We start from the raw sequence: 10,536 nt of genomic DNA, 5'->3' as shown, positions 1-10,536 counted from the left end.
ATATGTATGGTTGAGTTTATGCTTATTTATAATTTTATTAGCTTTCTTAATTCTAAGTCTGTGGATAACTTTTTTAGTATTTTATGGTTGATTAACGCAGGTTCGCTGTACAGTTCTCAGAAAATCTCTTGGTTTATTAAAAATGTAAGCCTATGTCTAGTTCACAAATGTTTAATTTATATATAACTGAACCAATAATAAATTGAGAGTTTACTTTGATAGTTAGCTGAGGGGTGATGTGGAAGATTATTAGAATGTTTTCACACATTAGAGTTTAACTGAATCAATGTGATGTCTTTTATGGGATGATAAATATAGAGAGAGACCATGAGCCTATGATTATGGCATTAACTTCTGCTAGAATTAGGTTATAACTGGACATTGTAATCACTGTAAGTACTCAGATTGCGGTAACTGGAACGGCCAGGACAAGAGTCCCTGAGCTGGTCTGTAGTCATGGGGCTGGTGCTGTTGGTGGGGCATTATAGATGATGGGCTGCTGTGATTGGTAGTAGTGAACACTGGCCAAGCAGAGCCATGCTCAGTGAGGCTCGGCCATAGGAGATGACAAAGGCCGTGGCCCCCATTGTAAAGCCTTATGAGGCTGCTACAACTTCCTAACCCTAAGCAGTTCAGAAATGAATTAGCAAACCCCAAATCGTTAAAAGCAAAAGGACCCAGTTATGGTTCTCCATCCAACTGCTAATAATAAGGCGATTCTGGAACCACATGCTTCCATTGATGATTTTGGGACTCCCAAGTAAAGGGGGACATTTCTACTAAAATAAACAAATAATCAAGTCACCTACTGTATGTTACTGAATAATAGATTGATAAGAGTAAAGAATTGAGGTGTATTGTAAGATTGTAAATGTGTAAGAGCACATTTAATGTTTAATGATTATCAAAGCAGTGGGAGAGAGTATAAAATAGGGTTTCTTACCCCTAATTCTCAATTAAAGTATTTCTATCAGTGTAAGTTTTAGTTTTCTTCAAAGTGCTTACACTTAATTCTCTGTAAAATTATTTCTTAAGTATTTCAGAGCTTTTGTGCAGTCTCAAGAACAATCAACTTCTAACTAGTGATTAATAGTGTACATGGACATGTAATTTGTATCTTGTTTTTAGTCGCATTACTGATTACCTCTTTTCCAACTGATACTCTTGCCTTTTCTAAAATAGGCAGTTTAAGATTGAAATGAGCATTATTAATACTTAACATTGTACTTTTATTAAGTATCATCTGCATTTAAAACGTCTTTTTACAAATGACTTACTCATATCAGGATCCAAACAAAATCCACACATTGCATTTGGTGGACGTGTCTCCTGACTCTATGCAGTTCTCCTTCATTTTTTATTTATTCATGAAACATTTACATTTATGTATGGAATACATTGGATCATTTGCCCTAGAGAATTTCTTACAGTCTGCACTTGGCTGCTTATATTCTCATGGCATTATTTAACATATTTCTCCATCTCCTGTCTTTCCCGTAAACCAGTAGTTAGGTCCAAAGTCTTGACTGAGTTCAGTTTTAAATCTTTCTGGCAAGAATAGTTCATTGGTGGTGCTGTGTGCTTTCAGTTGCGTCACACTGGGAGCAATGTAATGTCTGGTTGTCCTACTATTAGGAAGGTTAAAATGGATCAGTGGATTCAGATGATGTCAGACTGATTCATTTATTAAAAAAGAACTACATCACCTTTTACCAAATGCTTTTAAGCAGCCAATGATGATCATTGCCAAGTCCATTATTTCATTAGGAAATCTTAAAATTGTGATTTTCTAATTCTACTACCCTTCTGCATTTTTTCATTACTCCTTTTCTATTAAAAAAAAAAAAAAAGCTTTACCTCGTCAACTGACTAATTATCCTGAGACAGAAAGCTGAAATGCTTGGTTCAATTTTTAGAATAATGAGTGGGTGCTTAGCAACCTCCAAACATGACAAATAAGATTTTGGTTTTTTGGTATATTCTTACAAACACATAGATTATATATGTCTGTTTTAACCCATTGCAGTAATTAATTTTTATTCTGTTTAAATAATGAAAGACTCTAATGCTTTCAACTTCTATCTGGCCACTTCCCCTAGTAGCGAGGGAGGTGTGTGGGTGGGTATGTGTGTGCCTGGTTTGCATTTTTTGGTTTGTTTATATTTTTCTTATTTCATACATGTGTTTTTAAAGATGTTCTTGCTTTCATTTTAGTATTACAGTAAAAATATGGTCTTTGTGATTTCTGCTGTTAGGAATTTATGAAGTATGTTTTTTTACTCCATTAGTAGTTTTCCAGTTCTTCGTTATTTTGTCTGTTTTATCTGTCATAGAGTAATGCTGATGTGTGCTAACATCTCCCACTGCATGTGGGCTTCTCTCCATTTTTCCTTCTACATGCAATGTTTTTATTCTATGTAATTTAATGTTATTATTTGGATATTATCCACTCCTATTAAAAGACGTCTGAGGCCATTCACTTTTTAATCCTTTCTGGTAGCCACTACTTAAATAGGCTTCATTGTCTTATTTTATGCTTTTTTTGCCTTGAATTATAATTCAGTGGTATAAATATTGCCATCTCTGCATACTTTTTTCTTCATATTTGCCTGATAAATTGTGCCTTTTTAAAAATTTTATTTCAGTGACTTTTGCTGAGAACAAGGAATTTGCTACTTTTTCCATCCTCTCAGACCCTTCTCAGTCCTTGATAATTTAGTCTGGGATTGTAAATTCCATCATTTATTGGTTTTATAATAGTGCAATATAAATATTACTTTAAAATAAAAATTAATGTTGTAAAATTGTCATTTAAATTTATATTTTTATCTTTAATGATTTCACAGGGGTCCACACCTAGCTCGCTCGGAAACCCTGGTAATAAAAGCATGTTAATGAGACTTCAAAACTACTACAAAAAAGATGAGGAAAATGCTTTTTTTCCTTTTCTTTCCAAGTCAACTGACATTTAATAAAGAATTTGGTATTTCTTGATTTTTAGGATAGATTTTTTAAAAAATTATAACAAAATAACATGTAATTATTTCAGTTTTTCCATTTAGTCTTAAGATTATAATTCTAGCTCCAAGTTGAGTCTTACTGTTTTAAAACTTGTTCTTATCATAAATGAAGCTACTTTCCAAGTTTCCATCAAAGTAATTCTTTTTCATGACTTCTTTTTCAGTTTCTTCAGTGATTTTTGGTCTCACATGTTTTTTTAACTTAATTTTAGCATTAATAATTTAAGTATGAAGATAATAAATGTTTATTTAAAAATAAATTCAGATGGTACTGAAGAATAAAATGTGAAAAGTATTATTTCAGCCACTTCTCATCCCAGATTCCACTCCCCAGAGTAGCCACTGGTAGTTGCCTCATTATGCTGTTTACCCTTTAAAAAAGCCTAATTCTTTAAGAAAGAAAGAAACAGTATCTGGTTCTTTCACAAATAAGAAGAATTAGTTTTAAATACTTTTAAATTTTAGTAGCTCACAAAGCTAGAGATTACTGAATAATATTTAAAATGTTTGTTAATGATGAAATGGCTAAGTAAACATTTATCTGTAATTTATCTTCCATCGTTTTAAATAACAGCATAAGCTACCCTTTTGAAAAAAGATGTTTTTCTATATTTCTAATAGGTATAGCAAGTTTCACTATTCACGTAAAATCAATATACAATTTTAGTGATTTCCAGTTCTATTTAAAAAATGAAAGTATGGTTTATCAGTGGCCTTTTATGTTTTTCATCATAATGCAATCCTTTTAAGGCCATGCATTCCAGTATTCAAGTTTTAAAGTAGTTTGTATACACCCAACAGGCAAGGCCATGACTTTAATCGTTTCCTCACCAGAACTTCAGTTATGCCAAGCACTTTTTAATTATCCTGTAGCCCACAAGTCTATTCTTAGTAAAAAGTCTGACTTGTACACAGGCAGTATATTTCTCTGTGGCAAAATTCAACTCACCACTTTGCAACCCCACCCATGAAAAAGCCCTGTGAATTAAAAGCTACTAAATTAAGTGTGTATTTTTAACAGCTTCAATTTTGAAGTCAATTTTGGCATAAAGGTTGAAGACATTTTTTTGAAGTACAAAAATGCTATGTTGGCATTTCATGGTATTTTCAGAATGCAGTTTGTTTCTCTGGTTGTCTCTGTTACAAAGCTAGTTTCTCCTAACATCACTTTTTTCCTAAAGAGAATATAAATAATCATCTTGCCCTATCACTTTTCATTTTTATGTTATTTAAGAAAGAAAATTCTGAACCCCCCCCCCCAAAATTATAGAAAAAGGACTTATGTGTGATGACAGTGCCATAGGGTAGCAGGAAAGATCTGGAGGCCCAGGAGTTGGCGGGGGAAGCACAGAGCTGAAGTGTAGCTGGGCTTAGCAATTCATGCACAGATTAAAACTTGGAATAAAATCCTGAAATTAAGAGAAGAGTAAATGACATAGAATTATTGTGTTTTACTCTTTTTGCCTTCTAGTAATGGAAAATCTGTTTTTCCAATGTATGCAAATAGAATACAAAGTCATTTTAGGAAAAAAATGCTTATATGAGGTTAATGCTTATATAATATATTCATTCAAGAAACAGTTAATGAGAACCTGTTACATGTAAGGCTCTGTGCTTCTTTTATGTCCTATTGTAGCTCCAATAATTTATTGCCTCATGATCTATCTTAAGAGAATGTAGTATTCAAAATCTGTACTTAGGAAACGTGCCAGAAACTGTGGGCTCCAACAGCACAGTTTTCCTTGCTTTTTTGGCTTTCATCTATTGTAGAGGCTAGGATGTCTAAAAACTCAGTTACCAAGCTTGCCTTTCAGCTAGAAGTCGCGTGAAAGGATTCTGGCCAGTGAGGTGTAAAGAGAAGGCCGCTGGTGCCACGCGGTCTCTTTCCGCTGGAGGGCCCTGGAAGTGCTTCTGTCATCTCCAAGGGCGGCAGAGCTGACAGCCAGGAGCCTGGGGCCTTGAAGGTACCCTTGACCACCATGCAGCTGTGGACTGCCTGCTCTGGGGCTTCTTATGATGTGAAATAAAGGAACCCTTCCCTTGTTTAAATCACCATTTCAAGCACTCCTGTTACTCTTAGCTGCATACATTACTAACTGACTCAAGGAAAACTTTACTTTGGCAAAAAGCACGACAGTGGTCTTCATACTCCAAACTGTGGTGGTCGGTCTCCAAGTTGGCCTACAGTGATCCCCACCCCCTTCACACCTTGTGCAGTCCCCTCCCACACTCTGCCAGGGTCACTGCTACAGCCTTGTGACACCGTAAAATTACAAATTTAACAATAACTGTAAGATAATTTATATTTCCTTTTTATGGAATGCCATTTTTCTTTTTATATATGACATGCTTTCTGGTCAATTATATATGTATCCTTTATTAAAATGGAAAAAAAATTTACATAATTTCTAAAAACCGCTTACATAATATGATATGCCAGGCTCTCTTCTCTGTTAACTTTATTAACTCCCTTTTTTTTTCTTCAAATAACTTCTTGAGATATTCTATCAACCACTTTGCATTTGGAGAGACTGAGGCAGAGAAGTTAAAAATCCTGCCCAAGGCTACACACCTAGGAAGTGGCAGAGCCGGGACTTGAGCCTAGACGGGCTGGTTTTGGCATCTGTGATGCTCTCACCACATAGAAATCACCTGCAATCCTCCTAACCAGATAAAACTGGCCTCCTTTCTATACATATGCTTAAGCAGTTGTGATGTGTAAGTTGCTTGTAGCATGACCAGTCAGTTTATTCACGGTTCCTTAAGTATCATTGCTCCTCTGGGCTTTCAGCACCTATGGGAGTGCTGAATGTCACCAGTATTCTGCTGGGATAGCCAACTTTGTCAGTTACTGTCCACTCAGGCCATCAGGACCGACAGAGGGAATGTAGTGCAGGACAGTGACTGTAAAGGCTGGAGGAGCAAAAAAAGGAAGGTGTTAAGTTTACCTAAAGAACAGTGACTGCTGGCAGCCACTGCTACGCCTAAGACGAGAGGAGCAAAAGGAAGCCAGGAGCAAAAGGAAGCCGTGGCCACCAGACCCCGCCCACAGTCCCTGCGCCCCAGGCTGCTGGAACCCCACTGCCGCTGAGGCACAGGAGAGGGAGTTCTGCAGTGTTGGAAATGAGGCTCCGCAGGTTTCATTACATCCTACAACGTGAAGCATTTTATTACCCTTCTGGGTTATATTTCCATCACAATGACTGATAGAGAAACTTCAAAACCACGGCATGACAGTCTTACGCTTCTTTGGCCATGTACTTAGAATAGAGCCTTTTCTAAATTGTCCTTTGACTTCTATGAAAATAAAATGATCGTTCAAAAACCGAAACGAAAAACATCCTGCCGACGTTACAGAGTCCAGGAACCCTACTGCTCAAACCGTGTCGCTTGTCAGGGGCTCAGGCTTACCTGCTGCTGCTGTCGTGTTTGTCGGCACTACCTCCAGAAAAGGAGAAATCCTCCTATTTGCACTCGGCCAGAGTATGAAAAAGCCCGGAGTACACAGACTTGTGGCTTCCTGCAGCACGTGTGGGGGACGGAGGGGGCGGGGGGGGGGGGCAGAGAAGTGCAGAAATGGAACCAAGGGTGCGTGGCCAACAAGCAGACCTGTTTTTAGAACGTTTATCCTCCCTTAACATGTTTTTCATTTTATTAACTATTCTACAAATAATGGCTGCATCATATTCTTTGTTACTATTAACGTTCTGGTTATGTTTATTTGCTTTGTGTTAATTTTTCTCATTGTATCTGAAATTTTCATTTGAGGGTTTATCTTACGTGGATATTTCATCCTTCTTCCCGCCAAGCTTCCATGTTTATCAGTGTTTTGGTTGCCTCCACCCTCCCTTCTCCCACCCTCTCTAGCCTGGGGCATGGTCTTAGTTGGTGGCTTGAGCTCTTGTCCCTCTCTGACTGGCGATATCGGACATCTAGTCATTGAGCTGGCAAAGGGCACACTGTCCTTGCTTCCAGCTTTGGGAAGGATGCCTTGCCCTGTCATCCTAGCGCAAGTCCAACTCTGGGCTGCCTGGGGCTTCAGCTCCTGCATACTGCTGCAGCTCTGCATTATCCTACTTTTGAATATGATTGTGACTTTTCTTTATATTAAAAAAAAATCTATCTTTGCTATGCTTAGAGTAGAGGGAGGAATGTAAAGCACAAATGCATAGTGTTATAGAAATGATAAATCTGTCTTAATACATTTAGTTGATTTGCTTGGGTTTTCCAGGTAAATAATCGAATTACCCAAGAATAACAAGAACTGGAGCCACCACTTTATCAGTACTTACTGCATGGTGGGTACACTCTGCCATGCACTCTATCTACATGTCAGGACTTGGAAGTGGGCAAAGAGGATTACTGGTGTATTTCACTGGAGTGCTGGGCATTGGCCAGGTGACCCTCAGGGCATTATCTGATTGTAGGAATGTGCACATTCAACTGACTTCCTTTTGATTGGATTATTTTATAGCTCCTTAGAGGTAGCTATTAAATTGTGAAAAACAAATAGCAATGCAAGTAGTTTCTGTTCATACCAATGCAAATGAATTCTGACTGGTAAATTATAAAGTTTTGTAAGTCAGATTCCCATTTGAGTAGGTCTTACCATCTTATTGGTTCCCTGAGTAATTCCTTGAATAAAAGCTTTGATGCATGTCCATTTTATATTTATATGAGTCATGATTTTAATTTTTTGATAATTATGCTTTAGCATACATAGTATCTTTTAACAGACACAACCTGAGAAATAGGTATTATTCGCATTTAATAGATGAGAAAACTGAAACTTAGATCAAATGACTTACCTGCTCAATGTAAGTGGCCAAACTGGGACTTAAGCACCAAATTTTGCTGCTTCAAGATCTGTGCTCTTACGTATTACTGCCTGCCTTGAAAAACTCCATTTGCTCACAAAGAAAATGATTTCTTTTTCAAAAACATCTTAACATCAGCAAAACAATAATATCTAATTGTTTACCATGTGTCATGCACCAAACTAAATGCTTACGTGGATTAACTAATTTAACCAACAGATGAGAAAACTGAGCTTATAGAGTTCCAGCAACTTGCTCAAGGTTTCCATGCTGCTGCTTTCCCTTCTTTGTCCTAACTCAGCAGCTCTCAGCTTCAGCTGCACGTTACAATTATCTAGAGAGCACTTAAAAATCAGTTTATCACGATTTTTTAAAAGCTCCCTCAGTGATTCTAATATGTAGAATCACCATATAAATGAGACCATTTAGCATCTTGCATTCATGTCTAGATGATACTTAAGAGAATTAGACAAACCCAGTATTGTTTTTCCCAATACAGCTTGGAATGGGAATAATGGGCTGAGACCTGTGCTGTCCTGAAGTCTGAATGTCTAGAAGTGTCCAGGGTTTAAATAAAAGCACTTGAAAAACTGAGCTCAGCTGAAGGTCAAATCATAATAGGAGCTTATCATATTCAGAAAACATCTCAGTGGTAAGTAAATGATAACGCTGACTCGTTAAATCAGTAAGATCTGCCTCGTACTGCCAAACAGTAACACTTAATAAATGTCAGTATTTGCTAAGGAAATGTTCTCTTTCTGTGATTTAGAATATTTGGATGGCCTGTTAATATTTTTTAAATAAAATTGCTCATCCTCTTGCCCACAGAGGCTGACAAGGTGGCTTAAAAGCCATTCGCAGTCTTTCACTCTTGCCCTTTTTCTACACAGTGGCTTGAAAGCTAAAATACTCAGCTTTTACAATAATCTTTCCACTAGCGGTGACCATGTGACCCAGCTCTAGCCAGTGATATGGAAGTTGCTGGATGCAACTTTGAAACAGCATTTGAAAAGGGCTAAACTAAGCTGCCCTGGTCCTGCAGGGAGGATAAGTCACGAGGTGGTACAGCCATCTCATGACCCATGTGGAGAAAACTTGACAAATAAAATTGTAAGATATTTAGAGTGTACATCATAGTGATTTAAAATATGTATACATTGTGAAAGGATTCCTCCCACCTACCATCTAGTTCGTTCCTCCCATCCATCACCTCAATTTATCTTTTTTTTTTTTGGTAAAAGTATTTAAGTTCTACTCTCAGAAAATTTCAACTATACCATACAGTGTTATCAACTCTAATCACCATGTTATACATTAGATCCTCACACCTTATTTATCTTATAGCTGAAAGCTTGAGAAAGCTTTCTTATATCATCGTTATGTCTACAATTTCAGCCTTTTCCTCGGAAGAGAGAATTCACTTCTCAAAAGTGAGTAAATTGTTATATAAAACTCATTCTGATTGATGCAAGTAACTCATCCTTTTCTGTATGGATTGTCCTTATTGTCTTGATTATTAACGGATTAATGGAGAGAAACACAACCATTACAATTTTCTCAAATTGTGGAGATGGGCAAGCTGTGGGCAGGTGTTTTTGAATAAACATGTCATCTCATCATAAGGGCTTTATTGAACATGTTCACTAATGTCTTGCACCAGTGGAATTTTATATCTGTCAGAATTCCATGATCCCATTCCAGTCGACGTGAAATGTAGGTTGACAGTATCAATGCTGCCAGAGAAGACTGTGCAGAGGATTGCACCTCACCCTCTCCAGAAACGTGTTGCTTGATAATGGATCTATGAAATTCCTTTGGCATCATCTCATGATGTGAGGTTTGCATACATAGTGTGCCATTTGTTATAAAATTCCTGGATAAAGAGATCAAGTCTCATGTATTATTTTTAATTTTTGAATATATATTACTGGCATTTTAACAGTTGAGATATTAATAGGTATCAGGAAAACAAGCACAAAACATTATGTTGTATTGAACACCTTTTGGCCAGCAGGGAAGGAACCAGGAGCAGTGAGCCACATAAAGAGCCTGACTTGGGATTGGGCAGGCAGGTCCAGGATGAGGTCCAAGAGGAGTAGAATCTTAGCTCTAATTGCAGTGAAGTTTGGCCATGAGTGTTTGGACATGGACACAGCATTTGGGGAACCTCCTTCACAGAACAGGAGAATGAGATAAGAACTCTCCAGCTTTCCTCCATTCCACCCATGAGCTCATGTGGGTCCCAGTCATCCTTCCTTGCATCACACCCGCCACCCTGGAATCACTCTGCCTCCCCCTGTCTGAACCTCATCCCTCCCCCGTGCCCTGAATCCCGGTCCTTTGGTGCATGCTCAGACCTTGGTCAGGAAGTCATCCCTCCTCTCGCCCTGTCTTCATTCTCTAAGCATTTACATATATTTGAGGTTTTGCCTCTCATCCTCCTCCTCTCTCCCCTTTCTAAAGCAAGGTTTCTTTATGCAGTGCTGACTGTCTCCACTTCCGTATCTCCCCAAAATTCTCTCCTCAGCGTGCTAAGCCTGCCTTCTGCCCCCACGGCTCCACAGCAACTGCTCAGGCCCCCCTGCTCCACCAGCCATCTCCGCCTATGACCTGCCAGCCCACGTGATCCAGCCTCATCTCCTGCACTCTCCCCCTCACTCCAGCCCATCCAACCCCCCCACCGGCCTCCTTTTTAGAAC

The sequence above is a fragment of the Camelus ferus genome, chromosome 13, assembly GCF_009834535.1.
Source record: "Camelus ferus isolate YT-003-E chromosome 13, BCGSAC_Cfer_1.0, whole genome shotgun sequence".
Lineage (NCBI taxonomy): Eukaryota > Metazoa > Chordata > Mammalia > Artiodactyla > Camelidae > Camelus > Camelus ferus.
This window is presented reverse-complemented; position numbering follows the sequence as displayed.